The sequence below is a fragment of the Callospermophilus lateralis genome, assembly GCF_048772815.1.
Source record: "Callospermophilus lateralis isolate mCalLat2 chromosome 17 unlocalized genomic scaffold, mCalLat2.hap1 SUPER_17_unloc_3, whole genome shotgun sequence".
Lineage (NCBI taxonomy): Eukaryota > Metazoa > Chordata > Mammalia > Rodentia > Sciuridae > Callospermophilus > Callospermophilus lateralis.
In genome coordinates, this window is record NW_027510161.1 from 1,772,397 (window position 1) to 1,794,709 (window position 22,313).

The following is a 22,313-nucleotide window of genomic DNA, read 5'->3' on the forward strand; positions in this document are numbered from 1 at the left end:
AGAGCACCGACATGACCCAACTTCAAGATTTACCGTGAGACTATATTAAAGAAGATATGGCAATAGGAATGAAAAACAATAATAGAATAGAATAGAAACTCCAGAAACAGTGAGGGGGGAGGGAGAATCAAGACATACACCTTAAACATTTTTGAATAACTCAAAGTGGATCATAAACCTAAATACAAAATAAAAAAAATTTTCTAATCTCCTAGATGATGACATAGGGAAAAAATCTCAGTGATCTTGAATTTGGAGATGATTTTTTTATACATCACAGCACTTTACAGGGAAGACAAAATTAACGTTAAACATTATTAAAATTAAAGTCCAAAAATTTATTATAATTAAATTTTTCTCTGAAAAATACAGCTCTTAAGAGGATGCAAAGACAAGCGATAGACTTAAAGATGATTTTACGAAATACCTATCTAAAAGGTACTCATTTCCAAACATACAAAATTTTAAAACTCAACAATAACAAAAAACTAAAAATAGACAAAATATGGAAACAGACACCTCACCAAAGAAGGTATACAGATGGCACATGAACATATGAAAGTACACTGAACATTGCATATCACTAGGGAATTGCAAATTAAAACAGCAATGATACTATTAGGAAGGCTAAAATCCAGAACTTGGACAACACCAGAGAGGGTGTGGAGCAAAGGGAACTCTCATTCATGACTGGTGAAATACAAAATGGTGCAGCCACATTTAAAGATACTGGCAGCTTCTTGCAAAGTTAAAGTCTTACCATATGTCCCAGCAATCACACCCCTTGGTATTTACACAAATGAGTTGAAAACTCACAGTTACACAAAAAACTTGCTTCTGATGTTTAAAGCAGCTATATTCAAAATTGCCCAAACTTGGAAGCCACCAAACACCCTTCAAAAAGTGAATGGATAAACAAATCGTGGCACACACGGGACATAATATATTCAGGAAAGAAAAGAAATAAACCATGCACACCATGAAATGACATGACATGGAGGAACTTCAAATGCGTACTGCTGTGTTAAAGAGTCCAGTATGAAAAGGCTACGTACCACATGATTTCAACTGTATGACATTCTGCAAAAGGCAAAATTAGACAGTAAAAAGGTCAGTGGTTGCCAGGGGCTTTCACAGAAGGAAGAATAAATAGGTGGAGCACAGAGGATTTTGGGGGGCTGTGAAACTATTCTGTTTATTACGCTAATGATAGACATAGGTTGTATACTTTTTCAAATGTGTATAGCTATATAAAACTAGACACAAACTCTAAAATTAACTATAAATTTTAGTTAATAATAGAGTATTGATATTGATTTGTCAGTTACTAATGAATGCACCACACAATTACATGATGTTAATTATCAGAAAAATTCTGTGTGGGTTAGAGTAAAATGTGTGCAAACTCTTTGTACTTTCTTTTCCATTGCTCAGTAATCCTAAGACTGCTCTAAAAATAAAGTCTCTGAATCTGAAGTAGAAAAAAAATGAAATAAAATAAAATGACGTCCAAATGTGGATTAGTTTTTGGAGTGGCAGCCTGGGACTTAGGTGGGTGGCAGAATTTCACTTTGTCCCCTGAGTCCTAAGCAATGAGAATTGGGTAGTGTGCTGAGTCACAGGGTGTCTGGCTGAGAGGGATGGGGCCATTGGATCTGCAAGCATCGTTAGATTAGCACAGATTCAAGGCTGTGGCACGTTTCTCTCTAAAGTAAAGCCAACCAAAATTTTATCTCATCAAATGAAATCTGTGATAGGACTAGTCCAATATTATTGTTCTAGCTAATTGAACTCTCTAACAGTTTACTCACTTGAAACTCAACTTTTCCTTAATTTGATGAATGTTGACTTGTTCATTCTCTTCCAAATTAATTACTTTCTTTAAACGTCATTTCAAAATCTGTTTTACTTCCTTTAAATAACCCTCTAATGCCACCCTAAGGATTATATTTGAAAAAAAAATTCCAATCCTCCATACCTTTCTTGGTTAGCGTTTTGGGACATGAAAGGACCTTGGTTGAAATATGTGTGAGCATCAGTGTATAAATGTTTGCATATGATGTCACTCTTCTTTTGATGACTCAATGTAGAGTGAATCAGTCAACCATATTTACAGTTTCCTTGGCAAAATGTGTAGGCCTCTGAGTACCACCTCATCTTGCTTTCTGATGCACAATTCATACCAGGTTCAAACAAATCTTAGCTCACCCATCATCCCAGGTACATTTCTAGAAGTGAGTGGATACAAACAAGATAAATACATTTTAAAACTTGGGAGCAGATAAACTTATGTATCATTATTCTCAGATATGTTTTATATTATATATAATTCCCAGATGTCTCTGTGTGTGTGTGTGTGTGTGTGTGTGTGTGTGTGTGTGTGTTTGAATGAATACAAGTTACAATAAATGGTGGCGAGGAAATGGGGGAAAGGGTACACTCATACATTGCTGATGGGACTGCAAATTGATGCAACTACACTGGACCAACTGAAGATTTCTTTAAAAACTAGGAATGGAAACACCATTTGACCCAGTTATCCCATTCCTTGGTATATATCCACAGGATAAAATCAGTCTACTACAGTGACATAGCCACATCAATGTTCACAGAAGCCCAATTCACAATAGCTAAGCTATGGAACCAACCTAGGTACCCGTCAACAGATGAATGGATAAAGAAAATGTGTTATATATACAAAATGGAATATTACTCAGCACAAAGAAGAATGACTTTATAACATTTGCTGGTAAATGAATAAATCTGGATACTGTCATACTAACTGAAATACGTCAATCCCAAAAAACCAGAGGTTGAATATTCTAACATGTGGAAGCTAACACACAATGGGTAGGTGGGGGTGGGCCATGAAAGTTCAGTGGATTAGACAAAGGAAAATAAAAGGCAGGGAGAGGGGATAGGAATAGGAAAGACAGTGAAATGAATCTGACATAACTTTCCTGGTACATGTGTGAATATACCACAGTGAATCTCGGCATCATGTACATCCACAAGACTGGGATTAAAATGCAATATAGTCTGTGTTTGTACAAATACATCAAATAGGTTCTACTACCATGTATAGCTAAAAAAAAAACAAATGATTTTTTTAAGAAGAGAGAAAAAAAAGGAAAAAGAAATTCCATTTCCTAGCATGTTAATGGAGTTGTGGTTGGATGTGAAGATTTTCTCAATCTGCCATATTTCACTTTTGGTTCAGCTCCATTGACTATAACTTTATCAGAGACTTCCCCAACAGACTTTCCCTTTCATCTCAACTGTCAGAACTAAGTCACGCTCCCAATCTCAAACTACTCAAACAAAAAGAACAGCACTTTCATGATGATTTGGGGGTGGTGTGAATGTTTGAGACCCACCACAGAAGTCCCATCTGAGGTTTGGATGTGGTTGTCCTCCTAGGTCCATATGTTGGGATCCTCAGGGGGGCAGTATTGAGAAGAGGTGGATCCTAGAAAAGGTGAGGCCAAGAAGGAGGCCTAAGGTCATTGGGAGAGTGACCTCAGAAGGACACTCTGAGCACAGAAAAACCCTGGTTTTTGTCTGGCTTTCTGTCTGATGATGAGATTTCTTCCTCACTATGTCACATCAAGTCACAGGATGTTTAGGTGATAAGGGGAGAATGAGCTCTTCTCCTGGCAAAGGTCAACTTTCCATGTAAGGCTAGAAAACGTGGTTACAAACACAGCACACTCCAAGTCATGGCATCAGATCTCTTGACACAAGGTCATTAAGATTTGAAAAATATAAAGATCCTTCCACTCAGACTCCATCCCCAGGTTCAAAAGCAGCAGTGTCCCCCAGCTGTTATACAGACCTGCTTCTATAGTGTCCTACCTTCAGTGTGACTGTCTAGTGGGTCATCCAATTCACTGCTGAAAACAAAGACGCTCTTCAGGATCCAACCATACAAAACAGAGACTTAAACACAGGGTGGCTACAGAGTGGCTGTGACATTGCTCCTACCTCTGAGTCCATGCTGTGTGGACAGCATCTTCTTGCTCTGACTTGTGTTGCCAGGCTCTGACTGGGTTCTGTGCAATCGGAGGCCTTCCCACAAGACAGTGCAATCAGAACAAAGCCTCTTCCACCTGGAGTTTCAGGAATGTATGCCTCTAATTTGGAAGCTCTTCAGCGGAATCCACAGGATGTTCTAAAAGAACATAGAGTAAATGTCAGTACATGGGTCTGGTTGAAGATTTTCTCAGGCAGCAGTGTATGGACACAGGGCTGGAGTGGTTGGAGGTGGCTGAAAAACAGCCAGAGATAGAGTTGCTGCTAGGACATGATCTATGGTGGACAAAGAAAGGTAAAGGCATGGATCAGTAGTGCACGAGAAGGAGAGCCTTGGCTTCTCTAACTAAAGCCCTGCCACGTGGGATGGTGAATTTACCAATGGGTTAAAACTTAATAAATGCACTGTACAATTTGATGGCAGCATGTTACCACTCCTCCTGCGGGGGCTGGGGTTTTGGCTCAGTAGTAGAGCACTTCCCTAGCAGTGTGAGGCCCTGAGTTCTATCCTCAGCACCCAAAAATAAATAAAAAGAAAAATATTGTATCCAACTCAAAAGTAAATATTAAAAAAAAGAAAAAGCCAACATATAAATGACTTAACATTACATCTCAAAGCCCTAGAAAAGAAAGAAGAAATCTACACCCAAAGCAGTAGAGGACGAGAAATAATTAAAATCAGAGCTGAAATCAATGAAATTGAAAGAAAAGGAACAATTGAAAAAATTGAAGAACAAAAAGTTAATTCTTTGAAAAAATAAATAAAATTGACAGATCCTTAGCCATGCTAACAAAGAGAAGGAAAGAATAAACTTAAATTACCAACAAACAGCATGAAAAAGAAAAATTACAACAGACAATACAGAAATACAAAAAAAAAATTAGAAATTATTTTGAAATCTTGTACTCCAATGAATTAGAAAATATCAAAGGCATCGACAAATTTTTGAGTCCTATGATTTGCCCAAATTGAATCAGGTTGATATAGACAATTGAAACAGATCAATTTCAAGTGACGAGATAGAAGCAAACATCAGAAGTCTACAATCCAAGGAAAACCCCAGACTGCATGGATACACTGCCGAATTCTACAAGACATTTAAAGAAGAACGATCACCAATATTCTTCAATTTATTTCAGAAAATAGAAGAAGAGGCAGCACTTCCAAACTCATTCTATGAGGCCAATATCACTCTGATTCCAAAACCTGGCAAAGACACATCAAAAAAAAAAAAAAAAAAAGACGAAGAAGAAGAAGAAGGAAAAGAAAAGAAAACTTCAGACCAGTATCTCTAATGAACATAGATGCAAAAATTCTCAATAAAATTCTGGCAAATCGATTACAAAAACATAACAAAAAGTCATGCACCACAATCTCATGGGGATTCATCCTAGGGATGCTAGGTTGGTTCACCATACAGAAATCAATAGATGTAATTCATCACATCAATAGACTTAAAGATAAGAATCATGTGACCACCTTGATAGATGCAGAAAAAGCATTTGACAAAATGCATCACCCTTTCATGTTCAAAACACTAGAAAAATTAGGGATAACAGAAATATCTCAACATCATAAAGGCTATTTATGTTAAGCCCCAGGACAACATCATTCTAAATAGAGAAAAATTGAAGGAATTCTCTCTAAAACCTGGAAAACGACAGGGATGCCCTCTTTCACCACTTCCACTTAACATAGTTCTTGAAACACTGGCCAAAGCAATTAGATGAAAGAAATTAAAGGGATAAACATAGGAAAAGAAGAACTAAAATTAGCATTATTTGCTTATGATATGGTTCTATACCTAGAAGACCCAAAAAATTCCACTAGAAAATTCTAGAATCAGTAAATAAATTCAGCAATATAGCAGGATATAAAATCAACACCCATAAAACATATGATTTTCTGTATATCAGTGACAAATCCTCAGAAATGGAAATGGAGAAAACTAACTCATTTACAATAGCCTTAAAAAATATTTCATCTCTTAACAAAAGAGATGAAAGATCTATACAATGAAAACTACAGAACCCTCAAGAAAGAAATCAAAGAAGACTTTAGAAGATGGAAAGCTCTACCTTGCTTTTGGACAGGCAGATTTAATATTATCAAAATGACCATACTACCAAAAGCACTATACAGATTTAATACAATTCCAATCAAAATCCCAATGACGTTCTGCATAGAAATAGAAAAAGCAGTCATGAAATTCATCTGGAAATATAAAAGACTCAGAATAGCTAAAGCAATCCTTAGCAGGAAGAGTGAAGAAGGTGGCATCACTATACTAGACCTTAAAGTATATCACAGAGCAATAGTAACAAAAACAGCATGGTATTGGCACCACAACAGACTGGTAGAACAATGGTACAGGAATAAAAGAACACAGAGACTATCCCATGAATTTCCAATTATCTTATATTAGAAAAAGTTGCCAAAAACATACATTGGAGAAAAGATAGCCCCTTCAACAAATGGTGCTGGGAAATCAGGGAATCCATATGCAACTAAATGAAATTAAACTTCTATCTCTCACCATGCACAAAAGTCAACTTGAAATGGATTAAGGACCTAGGGAAAAAACCAGAGACACTGCATCTCATAGAAGAAAAAGTAAGCCTTAATCTCCATCATGTGAGATGAGGCCCCAACTTCCTTAATTAGACTCCTATAATGTAAGAATTAAAATCAAGAATCAATAAATGGGATGAATTCAAACTAAAAAGTTTCTTCTCAGCAAAAGAAACAATTTGTGAGTTGAACAGAGAGCCTACATCCTGGGAGAAAATTTTTACCCCTCACACATCAGAGTACTAATCTCTAGGGTATGTGAAGAACTCAAGAATCTACACTCCAGGGCTGAGGATGTACCTCAAGTTGTGGCATGCTCACCTAGCATTCTTGAGGCACTGGGTTCGATTGTCAGCACCACGTAAAATACAAAATAAAGATATTGTTTCCACTTAAAAAAAAGCTGAAAAAATATTTTTAAAAAAGGTAAACTCAAAAAAAACCCAAATAAGCCAATCAAAAAATGGGCCAAAGACCTGAACAGACACTTCTCAGAAGAGGATATATAATCAATCAACAAATATATGAAAAAAATATTCATCATCTCTAGCAACTGGAGAAATGCAAATCAAAACTACTCTAAGATTACATCTCACTCCAGTCAGAATGTCAGCTATTATGAATACAAACAACAACAAGTGTGAGTGAGAATGTGGGGGAAAAGGTACACTCATACAGTACTGGTGAGACTGCAAATTGGTGCAGCCAATATGGAAAGCGGTATGGAGATTCCTTGGAAAATTGGGAATGGAACTATCATTTGACCCAGCTATCTCTCTCCTCGGTCTATACCCAAAGGACTTAAAAACAGCACACTACAGGGACACAAGAGCCCAATTCACAATAGCTAAATGCTGAAAACAACGTAGATGCCCTTCAGTAGATGAATGGATAAAAAACTGTGGCATGTATACACAATGGAATATTACTCAGAAATAAAAGAGAATAAAATCATGGTGTTTGCAGGTAAATGGATGGAGTTGGAGAATATAATGCTAAGTGAAGTCAGCCAATCCCAAAAAACAAATGCTGAATTTTTTCTCTGACATAAGGGGGAAAAGTCATAGGGTAGGGAAGGGGAGCATGGGAGGAATAGATGAACTCTAGATAGGGCAGAGGGATTGGAGGGGAAAGGTGGGGGCTTGGGTTTAGAAATGCTTGTGGCATGTGATGGACATCATTATCCAAAGTACGTGTATCAAGACATGAATTGGTGTGAATAAACTTTGTATACAACCAGAGATATGAAAAATTTGTGCTCTATATGTATAATATGAATTATGATGCATGCTGCTTTCATATATAAATAAAAAGTTAATAAAAAGGGAAGATTTCAGTAAGGAAGTAGCACTATGAAGTATATTACATTAATATTTCAAATCAATCCTACCACTTTCCTCATTGAGTTCACTATTGTTTTAATCTATTCTGGTGTTAGCAGTAAAACTATGACTAAATACTCATCTTTGTACTTTGAGGACTAGATCAAGAAGAATAATGTATTAAGTAGACAGACATGTGTAGTGATTATTCATTTGTTGTCATCTGTCTGTTAACGTGATAATTTTTCAGTGGCACTATTTCACTAGCAAATTATTTCTGGCAAGGGTAATTTATGTGCCTCTCACATAGGATCCTCCACTTATAAACCAATAATTTCACCTCCATTAATTCTATTTCTCACATATGCAAAAGTCAACTGTGGATATGGGAAAATCTACAGAAAACTATCTTTAAATATGGTGACCCATTGGTTTACTTTCAAACCAGCTTCTACATTCTTAATTGCTTGTTAACAAAGTCCAAGAAGCAGCACTAGAGAGTAACAATCCAACAATTAAATTCTATCACAGGGAAATTATTGTCCCAGTCAGTCAAATATCCATCAGTAAACTGAGTCAGTGATCAGCTAACTTGAATAATAGAAATTATGCTCTTCTTATTTCCAGAAATAGGGCGTGAATCATGATATATATGTACCAATGTCTACATAGGAAGTATATGGAATTCTTTCCTTTACAAGAATTTACATACTGTATTAGAATTGAATTAGGAATGGATGCTTAATCTAAAAATATGAAACAGAAAGAAAAAGAAAGAAAAAAATTTCAAGAAGTGATAGACTATTTCCATAAGGAGATAGAGATCCTGAAGAAAAACGAGTCAGAATCTTCATAATGAAGGGATCAATCCAACAACTTAAAAACTCAATGGAAAGCATCACCAACATACTAGACCACTTGACAGATGGAGATTCAGGCAATGAAGACCTTGTCCCTCTCTTGAAATGTATTCACTTCTGAGTCTCAGGACTTGGTTTCATGGTAATTGGGTCTCCCTGTGTCTCCAGAGGCTTGGAGGGTAATGCTTCACCCTGGCTAGGGGCAACACTTTACTCTTCACCCAGCCCACCTGTCTCTCTGTGACCCTCCTCCTGCTCCTCACCCACCATGATTCCTCTGGATGCACCTGGACCATCTCCTCTATTGTCTTTAGTCCAGGGCAAGGGAGGTAACTGGGTATCATACATTTGACAGCTTGGAATACCTGTTCAGGACTGGAGCTCCATAAATGGGATCCTTGTGAATCTGGTATTTTTGAAGAAGCAGACTGGATGAGCCAATTTAGGTGCCAGTGCCAAGAGACAGATGGGTCAAAACTCAAAAGGTAAAAAAGTGGGAGAAGAGGTTGAAAATTTACCCTCTCCCTACCAGCATGTGCATATGTCCATGAGAGATGACACTCTGCTTGGTAAAACTGGAGAGTATGTGTAGGAAGAAAGCTAAGGAAATTACAATAGAATGGCTATTTTGGATTTGGGACACTGGTGCTGAAGATACACTCATATTAAAGTTAAATGAGGAAGAGCACATTAGTCACAACCTACTCTACATTACAACAATGTACATATGTAGCTGTAAATGAGGAAAATGAGGACACTGCCATCTCTTTATTGTCCTGGCTGATAGCTTCCTGAAATTATGATTGGCACAACATGTTGAGGTCACCCACGGTACCCTGTGATGGAAGTCCATGGAAGAACTCCAAGACACTCTGAGGAAGTTAGGGTGTAGCAGGCCCTTGATGCAGCAATCTGCACTGGTCCTGATAATGAAGCATTCACAGAAGAACTGAAGGACCATTCTCCTAGCATCTATGAGGCAGTGTCATGGAAGCGTGGGGTCATTCCTGATCTGTTGATTGGCATTTGATTTTTCTCAAGCCACACAGGTTGTGGCTGCAGGGGATAAACTCAAAAGATGAGGAAGTGAGGTTACAGAGAATATATCTTAGAAGCGAGGAGATCTAAAGGGCGAATGAAAATACCAGAGGTCCATTGAGGAAAAGCAAGAATGATATGCCTTCGTGTTGGAGGGCAATGAAGGTCTTTGTTCTTTCAAAGGATATTTGCGTAGTCTACTCTAGGTTATGGGATGATGTTGCCACCTCTGTGCTGGACATAACCTGAATTAGTACCAACGTTTTATTATTATATTGATGATGTGGCTTTAATATCTGTATCTTTACTCCACCTAGAGACTGCAGCTCACAGAGTTTTGGCACACCTCCAAGACAGATGATGGGGTGTAAATTCCTCCAAGTTGCAAAGACCTGGGGATGCTCTCATGTGTTCAGGGGTTATTTGGTTGTATCCTGCTGTTGCAAATAAAAAGCAAATTTTCCCAATTCCCAGACACAGACCTTTCTGGATGTTGAGATGTTTTCATCTCTGTACTCCATAATTTAGGATTAATGTTAAAGACTTCGTATGTTTCAGTAAAAGCTTGGCCTGGTGGGACTGGGAAATGGAACATCTCAAGTACTTTTCTAAACAAAAAAATCTTTGTAGAGGAATTACAAGCCTTGGGTATATTAGCCCAAGCACACCCCTATCAATATATTTTCCTGCCCTGATTGTTTGAATGGGTCATTAGGAAATATCAAGGCAATAAATGAGTTCAACTTTGGCCTTGGTGACATCCTTGGAAGAGGCAAAGATAATGAAAGACATTTGGGATCAACCACTACACACTGTGCTTTCCTGTGGGAAGAGCAACAATAGACTTTGTATTCCACATGGCATTTACATAGCTTGATAATAGGTTATGGGGTGGTTGTGGCAGCTCTGATCTTGTGGACAAAAACACAGGAGCTGCCAGAGGGGACCAATTGAGTCTATTGGCCATGGGAATGGCAAAAGGGCCTCAATGATGTGGGTTGCTAGTCCATGGGCAAAGGGACTAGACCAAGACATACAAATAGGGAAAAAAAAACTACCAGTAGAGAATTTTTCATCTCTGCGTTAGTTTCTCATTTCATTATGGTCTGTAACAACTTCACTGTTGACATACTTTTCTTTGCACAAGGACAACTTGAACAAGAAATATGGTATTGTAAATGTGGTGATGGGACACAGGCTGGTACTATTCTCACATAGATTCATCAGGTTGCTTATGTGTTGCTGAATAATCCAATTTGTATGTATTCACTCCTGTGGCAGTTTCCCCTTAGAGCTAAGGGATTTATGTAACAGACAAATATCATAATAGATGTGCAGAATAAAATGATTCCTGGCTGTACATTGAGGTGCCATTGTCCTCCTCTTCCCTCTCCCGTGGCATCTTCAGTCAGCCACCTTGGTGTAGAGGGAGCAAATGTGAAAACTAGAGCCACAGCTGCAGCTCATGGACACAGCTGGACAACTGCCCTATGGAACTGAACATCAATGTATCTTTCTTTAAGGAAACCAAATAGCATGACTTCCATTATATGTGGAAATAACTAACTATGACAAAGCTTTTTCTGGGGTCCACTGTGTTTGACAGCTTGTGGTGGCTGGGTACAACACGGGTGGAAATGACAAGGAAATTTCCTCCCTATATAGAAAGACACAATGACAATAATACCTCCCTCACCTGGGAAGTTTGGGCTGGCTCCCTATCCATCAATGTAATTTAACTACTGTCCCCACAGACCCTGACTGGTTGGTGACTGACAGTTGAGCATGTGGACCCCTGTAGCTGACATATGAACAGTTGGGAGTATATTGTGACAGAGATCAACAGACCCCTTTCACTTACTTCTGCATATTTCCAGACATACTAGGGCTTATTCCTGTATTGCCAGCACTGTGTCCTCAACTCTCATCCTTACCCTGCTCCCTCCCTTTTAATATGTCAATGCAGTGCAGGGGCCAACCGAGATCATAGCGGGGTGGTGGTGGCAGTGATGCAACAGGCAACAGTGGCACCAGACCAGCATACACCGTGTGGCCAGTAGGAGGTCATGTTCCACAGTGGAAGTAGCCATTTTGAGAGTCAGGATCCGAATGGCTTCTTTTCCAGTTTGTCTTAGTTGGCAACAAATGGAGACTGGACTCTGGGTTTGGACATGGAGTGACCAGGGAATACAGCAAGAAGCAAACACAAAACCGACAGACACAAAATCAAACAGTTTATGCAAACATTTTCCCTTACTCTGAGCACTTATAGTTCCACTCCAGAGACCATTCTCATTGCTCTCTGCTGGGTTCCATGGAGTCTTTGTGTCACAGGACAAATCATATTTGAACAGGACCTCTATAAGGTGTTACAGTTTTCAATATGAGGTGGCCACAGAATCTCATGCATGAGACAATGCAATAAAGTTTTAAGAAGAAATGATTGGGTCATGACACCCTAAATAAAGCAGTTTTTTAATGCATTAAGATGATTAAATGGGAGATAAGTGTAGGCAGGTGGGTGTTGGCTAGAAGTGAGTCCATGGGTGCATACCTTTGGGGTTTCTATTTTGTTCCTGGTGAGTTGCTGTCTCTGTGCTGTTTAGGGGCCATGCCTGAGCTGCTTTCTTCCAAAACACTACACTGACATGATGTTTTGCCTCATCTTGGGCCCAGAATTATGAACACAGCTGACTATGGATTACCTCTGAAGCCATGGGAAATATTTTTTTCCTCCTCTAATCATTCTTATCATCTCTTTCGTCATTAAGGAGACTGAAAAAAAAATTAAAGAACAGAAATAGGTACCAACAAGTGAGTTGCTTGCAGTGACTTGCTGACTATCGGGCTCAGGAACTTGTGGAGACTGGTATTTGGAATAGAAATTTTGAATAGTTTCGAGATGTAAGCTGAAAAGCTTTGAACATTGTAAGTGTAGTATATCGTGTGATTCTGGTGGAAGTTCTGAAGATCAAAATGCTGATAGGACTGTTGATAGGAAAGAGTGTGTTCCTGAGGTTGCAAAAAAGGAATATTCTATTGGAAGAGGAACTAGAAGACAGTTACGTTACATTTAGACAAAGATATTGCCTACGTTGTGAACATTGTGTCAGTCTTTTAGGGGCTGAATTTACAGATGATGAACTACTTAATTTGGTGGAGGAAAGTGCAAACTTGAATTTTAGTAGAAATGTTGAATTAAAACTGGATTTCCAGAAGTTGTGTTTGTTAATACATTACTGTGATGCTAAACAAATTACACAGTGGCAATAGGGAAAAATGCTTAATGGAATTTCAGGAATTGTCAAGATTATATGTCCAATTCATATTCATATGATATAAAATTAAAATTCCCTTGAGAAGAGGAACCACTAGGAATGGGTTTCACCATGCTCAGTCAATCAGACCCTCAAAGGCTGCCACAGCCATGGTTTCAAAAGACTTAGCTACTCCTTCAGATGGAGATATACCCTGGCTTCAACCACTTGGTGCTGGCTCTGCAGGAATGCAGGATGCTGTCCTGAGGTGGTCATGAAGGCTTCCAACAAGATTTCAAAGGAAGGCCTAGCAGGTCAAAGTATAATGAAGCTAGAATCCCTGTAGGAAGTCCCTGAGAAGGTAATTCGTGCAGCTGTGAGAAGAAAGCTGAAGCTTCAGAAGAGAATCCTTGGATTAAAAGATGCTGGTCATGCGCAATATATGTCAGGTAATGTTACTAGCTGAGCACAGAGCTAGCTTATGTGAGAGGCCAAGGGTCAAGGCTGCCCAAGTCCTTTGGAGCCCACTGTGACAACATGTGCCCCAGATGCTGAGCATGGGGATAGAGGACTTGTTGGCCCAGCTGGGTTTTTGTCTTGACTTCTATCCTTTTCTTCTTTCTATGTGCCCATTTCTCCCTTTTGTAATTGAAACATTCATTCTGTGCTACTATACATGGATATACATAAGTTGATTTTGAATCCTACACAAGACACAACTAAGAGTTTGACTTGAGTCCCAAAGGAGACTTTGGACTTGGGCTTCAAGTTTTGGGCAAGGCCAAAACAGTTGAGAATTGGGAAACTCCTGGAGAGTCACTGAATGTATTTTACATGATAAAATGTTTGTAGTGTTTTGGAGACCAGGGGTCCTGTTAGTTGTTGAGATTAGGTGTATTTCAAAAGCTCAAGTGAGGCCTTCAAAATGCTAAGAGGTAAAATTGTTAGATGATGACATAGCTGCCATAATGTATAAGTAAATCCACTGGGTGAATTAATAATTTAAAACAACAACTCTAGTTGGTCATAAATGGGGAAGATGGGGCATGGCTGGAAGAAGTAGGTCACTTGGGGCATGACCTTGGAGATTATATTTTGTTACTTGGTCCTCTATTCTTTCTACTTCATAGTTGTCATAAATTGAGAAACTTCCTGCAAAATGCCCTTCTTCCTGGATGTTCTGCCTAACCACAGACCAAGAGAAATGGTTGCTCATGGCATGAGACCTCTGAAATGTGAGGAGTTCTGCATCACTTTTGGCCCAGAGCAATACACTCAGGCAAATATGAACAGAGTACTTTGAGAAATGTGGTGCTAGGCAACAGCAAGAATATTGGATCCTGGGCTGGGGATACAGCTTACTTGGTAGAGTGCTTGCGTTACATGCACAAGGCCCTGGGTTCAATACCCAGCACCACAAATAAAAAAAAATATATATTGATATGGTTCAGAAAGAAAACTATGTACATACACTGGTTAGAATAAAAGGGAATTCACCCTAATAAAAAAGTACATATTTTGCCTGAAGTTAGTATCAAAGAGTCAGGCACCATTACTGACTCCATAATTCTGCTGGACAGTTCCAGGAATTAAATTTCTAGTATGCTGGGAAATCATGGAAGAAAAACTACCAGAGCTATTCTTGGGCAATTTATGGCCATTTGGAGTAGGTAATTGATGACTCTACATGACTACTTCAAGCACAATCCATACAGATATAGGGAGTCATGTAGTATGAATGTTTAAATAACCAATAGAAAAACAGCCCCAGAATAACCCGGAAGAGGTAAACATAATTTTGTGGTACATGTGGGGGAAAAAAGCACAGCAGTGTCCCACAGAACTCTAAGCTCAGACCAGCAGTGGACATTTGGCCTTGTTTCTTACCCTGGGGACCTTTTTTATTTTTTTTATTTTTTTTATTTTTTTGACAAAACTGGCGTAGCCCCAAACTCTTTCTTCATCATGCATTCCAGTCACACATCATGAGAGATGAACTCAACAGTGGGCCTTTGTCCTCCTCAGGAGCTGGTGACCCATCTCAACTCCTTTGGTCATTTTAGTGGTATCCTGTCAGACTGAACCAGGTGATCTGAATGGATGATTTTCTCGGCATGGTCACCGGTCATGATGCCTGGCCCTTTTGGCCATCAGGCACCCATCCATCTGACCTGCAGTGCTCCCGCTCCTTGGCAGGATCTCCCTGCTGATCCAGCAATACCATCAGCCCTGCCTGCAGGGACACCCAACAAGATACCTATCCTCGAGTGCCAGGCTCTGCAGACTGCCACAGAGGCCCTCTCCTACAGGTGATGCCTTCCCCTCGGAGGATCCTGCCACCAGGATCTTGGAGGTCCCCCCTCTGAAAAAGCTGGTGCTTTCATCCACCAACTCACATGGGATTGTACCATCCCAATTGTAAGTCCTTTCTCCTCTTTAGAGATTAGTCTTCCCGCCTTTAAACCTTGAAGTCCATTGAGTAATGAAGCCCATGATACCCGATCAACTCCCTGTTCCTCAGAGGAAGAAGAGCTGATAGTCCAAGAGCAGCTTGAAAAATCAGTTGTCCTCCAGGAGGCAGAGGAGGGTCCCCAAAGGAGGATACGGAAATGGCTGCCTTGACAAAAGGGTTAGAAACACCAGCAGAGTCTCCCCCTGGAGACTACTCAGGGAGACCTCAGTGTCCTGGGGCCCAGTCTTGAGCTCTGGGAGGGAAACACCTTTCAAAGAGGACACAAGTGCCTCTCAAGAATTTCTCTGTGGTACCTACCATCCACAGCTCCCACAGACTTGCAGCAGGAGTGCTGACCATGGCTCAGGCTGTGGCAGAAGCTGCACTGCTCCAGGAGAAGACCTGGGCAGCTTCTCACATTGAGAGAATAGGCCAATGAAAGGCTGGACAAACACCATCTGCCTGTTTCTCCAGTCTCCCAGGGCTCAACCAAGGAGTTGCAGGGCCAAAAACATTCCTGTGGTCCACCAGAAAGCTGTCCTCTACCCAGAGCTGATGCCTGGAGACTCATGAAGAGAAAGAAGCCCATGCCAATGGCCCTGCTGTTGTTCCTACCCTGGCATGGAGTTTGGCTGCCCTCAGCTGCCTAGAAGACTCTTCTGGGTCTAGAGTAAGACGTAGGCACACTGCTGAGGGAGGTTCCAGAAAGAATAGTGATCACATACGATCACAGATGAAGAAGAAATATTGTACAAAGGAAAAAGGACATAAAGATGGACTGATGAAAACAAACATTATTTATCTTGATTCCTGAGGGTTTTTTAGTGCTTTCTTAAATTTTGTGCCCAAGGCATGTTCACTTTACCATAACTTGAGGAAGTGTCTCACCATTCAATGTGAATAACTGCACATTAACCTATATTCAATAGGGTCGCCCCACCTCCTATCTCCATCCTTAGCTATCCAGAGTTTGGCTCAATATTTTGAGATAATTAACTTCTAAACTTTTTCTTGGAGGAAGACAGGATATCTGAGACTAGCAATTGTTGTTATGCAGACACCCAGAAAATTTTCTGCTTTTATCCTTACTTGGGATGCTTTTTATAAATACTCAAGTATTTTCAATTCCTGCATTTTTCAATCCCCAGTTCCAAAAAAATAAACAAACAAAATAGGATAAAATGAAGACATTTTAATGACAAAACAACTCAGGAGTTAACTAAGAGACCCTCACTATGATAATTAAAAAACAAAAAAACCTCAGAAGAATAGTGATCACATAAGGAAAATCACAGATAAATAAAGAAATATTGTGCAAAGCAAAAAATATTGTACAATGTCAATTGACTTCATTTCGGGCTTTCTCTACTGCTTTTAGATTTCAGTTTTGTGAGGGTTCATGAAGTCAGTTATCAACTATCTCTCCTGGCATCCAAAATTGTGTTCTTCTCTTCTATCATCAAAGCCCTCATGAATTTCTAATTCTTCAAATTTCTTTTCCTAATGCAAATTAAAACTGCACTGAGATTTCACGTCACTCCAGTCAGAATGGCAATTATCAAGAATATAGGGGCTGGGGTTGGGGCTCAGTGGTAGAGTGTTTGCCTAGCATGTCCGATGCCCTGGCTTCAGTCCTCAGCACCACATAAAACAATAAATAAATAAAATAAAGTTTTTTTTCAAAGTCTATGAAAGGACAAATTGCATTAAAAAAAGAATAAAGTGACAATAATTGTTGTTAAGGAAATGGGAAAAAGGGTACACTCATACATTGCTTATGGGACTGCAAATTGGTGCAACTACACTGGACCAATTGAAGATTTTTTTAAAAACTAGGAATGGAAACACCTTTTGACCCAGTTATCCCACTCCTTACTATATATCCACAAGATAAAATCAGTATACTACAGTGACACAGCCACATCACAATAGAAGCCACAGAAGCTCAATTCACAATAGCTAAGCTGTGGAACCAACCTAGGTACCCATTAACAGATGAATGGATAAAGAAAATGTGGTTTCTATACATAATGGAATATTACTCAGCCACAAAGAAGAATGACTTTATGACATATGCTGCTAAATGAGTGGATCTGGAGACTATCATTCTAAGTGAAATAAGCCAATCCCCAAAAAACAGAGGTTGAAGGTTCTCCCTAATATGTGGATGCTAACACAATGGGTGGGTGGAGCTGGTTGGTAAAAGTCCAATGGATTAGACAAATGAGAATGAAAGGCGGGGAGAGGGGATAGGAATTGGAAAGACAGTGGAATGAATCTGACGTAACTTTCCTTTGTACATGTGTGAATACATCACAGTGAGACTCAACATCATGTACATCCACAAGAATGGGATTAAAATATGATATATTCTGTGTTTATATAAATATATCAAAATAGATTCTAATGCCATGTATGGCTAAAAAGAACAAATTTAAAAAATTTTAAACAGAGAAAGAAAGAAAATTTCTTTTCCTAGCATGTTAAAGGAGTTTTGGTTGCATGTGGAGATATTTCCAGTCTGCCATATTTCACTTTTAGTCCATCTCCTGTGAATGTATCTTTACCAGAGATTTCCCCAGCAGACCTTCCCTTTCATCTCAACCCTCAGAGCTAAGTCACACTCCCAATCTCAAACTGACTCAAACAAAAAGAACAGATGGTCGTGCTGCTTTGGGGTGGTGTGAATGTTTGAGACCCAACACAGCGGTCCCTTCTGAGGTTTGGATGTGGTTGTCCTCCTGGGTCCATGTGTTGGGATCCTCAAGGGGGGAGGATTGAGAAGGGGTGGATCCTGTAAGAGGTGAGGCCAAGTGGGAGGCCTAAGGTCATTGGGAGAGTGACCACAGAAGGACACTCTGAGCACAGAAAAACCCTGGTTTCTGTCTGATGATGTGATTTTTTTCTTCACCATCTCACATCAAATCACAGGATGTGGCAGAGCCAAGAGGGCCCTGACAAAAGCCATGCCTTTGAACTTCCAAAACTATGAACTAAATAAAACTCTTTTTTTAAAAGAAGTTAGACTGCCTCAGGTATTCCATTATAGCCATGCAAAAGTGACTATGTAGTCACCTTCAAAAACCTTAATCAGGGCTTAGAGAGTCAAACTCCAAACCACTACTCAAATGAGGAAGTCACCCCTTAAAGATAATGGTCATGTCTCTTAATGGTTTCTATCTTTAGCAATGGCTGTGGTTGTTTGACTGAGGGATAATCTATTTCATTAATACAAGATATGGAGAACATACTTATGCATAAATGGTGAAGTGATAAAGGCAAAATGAAACTGAGATAAGAACAGGAATAGTGGGGAAACGAAAGTTAAAGTCTGTGTTTATACTGTCTGATTTGCAATGGGCTAACCAGGAAGAGTGACCCTTTCTTTTTGTGTGAAGAGGCATATTAAATGTCAAGAAGCTAAAAGACAGCATGAAGGTAGCTCTCAAGCTAAAGACTAAATCAAATTACTTCAAGGCCTGTTCTCTTAAGGTCATGTTTATATAACAATGGCCAAATTGCTCTAGGATAAAACTTTGGCCTGTTTGGTTTACTGTGGTCTTGTATTTACACCTGAGACATTCATTTGGAAATCCTAGTTCTATTCTGCAAGACGGTAAAACAGCTTCTGAAAACTTTAATCAAGTGATGTTTGAGTCTGAAATTAAAATTGGACACGATCATAATTTGGCTTAATATGTGATATGAAAGAGAATATCAATTGACTAAATAGAATAAAGGTCATGAACTCTGTGTTTGAGGAGGAAAGAATTAGAGACAATGAGCCCCCTGCCATGCCAACCAACCCCCTTGTAGTACTGGGGGTTAAATCCAGGGGCTTTCGCATGCTAGGCAAGCACTCTACTACTGAGCTGCATCCCCAGCTAGAAAACTCATTTTTTCCACTTTGCTTTACAGGGTTTGTTGAGAGTACTGAAAGTACTTTTACAATTTTATCCCTTTATTTTCTTTTTTGGGGGAAACATTTAAAAGTCGACACAGAATAATTCTATATATTATTACATATAGTGAGATGTTTGAATATATGTACTCAGTTTATCAATTTTTGTGTTGTGAACATTCATTAAATGTACTCTTTAAAAAATATTTATCTTTTAGTTGTAGTTGGACACAATACTATTATTTCATTTATTTTTATGTGGTGCTGAGGATCAAACCCAAGACCTTGCACTTGTTAGGTGCGTGCTCTAAGGCTAAGCCACAACCCCAGCCACATTAAATGTACTCTTTTTTTTTTAAAGGGAGAGTGAGAGGGAGAGAGAGAGAGAGAGAAAGAATTTTTTTTTAATATTTATTTTTTTCGTTATTGGCAAACACAACTTGTTTGTTTGTAAGGGGTGCTGAGAATCGAATCCGGGCCACAGGCATGCCAGGCGAGCGCGCTATCACTTGAGCCACATCACAGCCCCTAAATGTACTCTTAAATGTGTATGTTGGCATAGATTTGGAGTGTAAGTATCTGAATTTATCTAAAACTATTATTTGAATTTGGCATTCATGCAGAATGCCAGAAAGTCACTAGCCACTTGGAACATCCAAAGAACTGAGCCACAAATTTTTGAAAAATTAAGATATATAAAGTCATGGACTACTTTTATAGAAAATTGAACAATTGATTGCTTTAAATTTTATGTGTTTATTTTTTAGTTGTAGTTGGCCACAATACCTTTATTTTATTCATTTATTTTTATGTGGTGCTGAGGATCGAACCCAGGGCCTCAAGGTGCTAGGCAAGTGCTCCACCACTGAGCCAAAACTCCTGCCTTACCTTGAAAGTACACAAAAATAAATAGTGCAAGTACTTTTGTGCTTTTTGTCTGTGTTGTCCTGTTGGATACATTGATGAGACAATTGACTTTTCTGTCCATGCCACAATTTTAAATGTATTATGTATGTGGAAAAGATAACAAGTTTCTAAATATGACTTCCTTTTCCAGAAAATGTCTGAGTTTAGACAGAGCTGAAGAAGCTGAGTGTGGTGTGCTCTGATCAGGAGGAGAGGTCCAGTCTTCAGGGAGATGGTCTAATTGGGCTTGTTTGGTGATTAAGGGGCAGACAGCTCTGGCTTTGGAGGACAGAATTTCCCTGTTATAACTGTGGTTAGGTGGGGCATGGCTGGAAGATGGAGGCCACTAGTAGCATGCCCTTAGAGATAACATTTTGCCATTTGCTCCTTCTTACTCTCTGCTTTGTGGTTGCCATGAGGTAAGCAGCTGTCCTTCAAAATGTCCTTGTGCCCCAATGTTCTGCTCCACCTCTGGCCCAAGGCAATGGAGCTGGCTGCCCATGGACTGACACCTCTGAGACATGAAACATTCTGCGTCACCTTAGCCCCAAAGCAATGCAGTCAGCCAAACATGGACTGAGATCTCTGGAAAATGCAATGGTAGGCAACAGGAAGAACACTGCACACCCTCAATGTGGTGGAGAGAAAAGGATGTGTTTATGCTTTGGTCCGGATGAGAGGGAACTGCTCCCAAACAAAATATACATATTTTACCTGAATTAATATAAGAGTCAGGCACCATTACTGGCTCAAGGATCCTGTGGGACAGTTTCAGGGACAACTGTAATGGTTTTCCAAATTGATAGTATGGTGGGAACTATAGCTGTAGTTTTCTGAAGGCAACTGATGGTGGTTTGACTCTGGATGGCTACAGTCATGTCCAGTGGAACCATGGAGATATGTTTGGAGCCCAGTAGAATGACTGCCTAAGTAACCCAAAGGAAAGCAGCCTCCGAATGACCCTCTGGAGGGTGAGAATAACTGTGTGGTGGGTGTGGGAGAAGAAGCAGCGTAGAGTCAGGAGGAGCCTGAGCTCAGACCAAGTGGGGGTGGGGGTCTCTTAGCCCTGGAGCCTTCCTTTGACCAACCGTCTTGGCTCAAGTCCTTTGTGCGTCATGCGTTCCAGCCACACGTCACAAAGGCTAAACTCCAGTTCAGCCTTTGGTCGAAGGAGGAGCTGGCTTCTCAGCCAAGCTGCTCTGTGCTGACTAGCGTTGGACTAGTGTGGGACTTCTGCCTAGTGACGAGCCCCAGGTGCCCTCCATGGGCAGTCTTCTGACCAAATGCGGTCGCAGGCCGCTCCGCAGGGCCCTCTTGGACCCTCAGACTCCTCTCCACCTCGCCCCAGAGACTCCCTCTCCTCAGAGGGACCACCACACTGCACCTGCCTCTCCCCTCAGCAATGCCAGCAGGCGTTTCCTCCAGGATCCCAGACCTCGGGGGCCTCCTGCTGCTGGCAGGGACAGAGGCCCGCTCCTCTGTCGGGGGATCCTGCTGCTGGTGGCCTGGGGGCCGTTCCCCAAAAAGCCAGAAGAACTGGCACATGTTTGGACCCTTGACAGCAGTAAGTGTCCCCCGTCCTGGGCGCAGGCCACTCCTCCTGCCTTCAATTTCTCAGCTCATCCACCAAGCTGAGAGGCCCATGACACCTGCTCGCTGCCCTGTTGGTGCCTCTAAGGGAGCTGAGCTCAGGGCCCAGGAACAGCGAGAAAAAAGAAAGATCCACCAGGAGGAGGAGCAGGAGAAGGAGAAGGAGGAGGAGGAGGAGGAGGAGGAGGAGGAGGAGGAGGAGGAGGAGGAGGGGGAGGAGGAGAAGCTGAAGGAGGAGAAGGACGAGAAGGAGGAAGAGAAGGAGGAGGAGGAGAAGGAGGAGGAGGGGGAGGAGGAGGAGAAGGAGAAGGAGGAGAAGGAGGAGGAGGAGAAGAAGGAGGAGGTGGAGAAGGAGGAGGAGGACACTCGGGGAGAACTCAGTG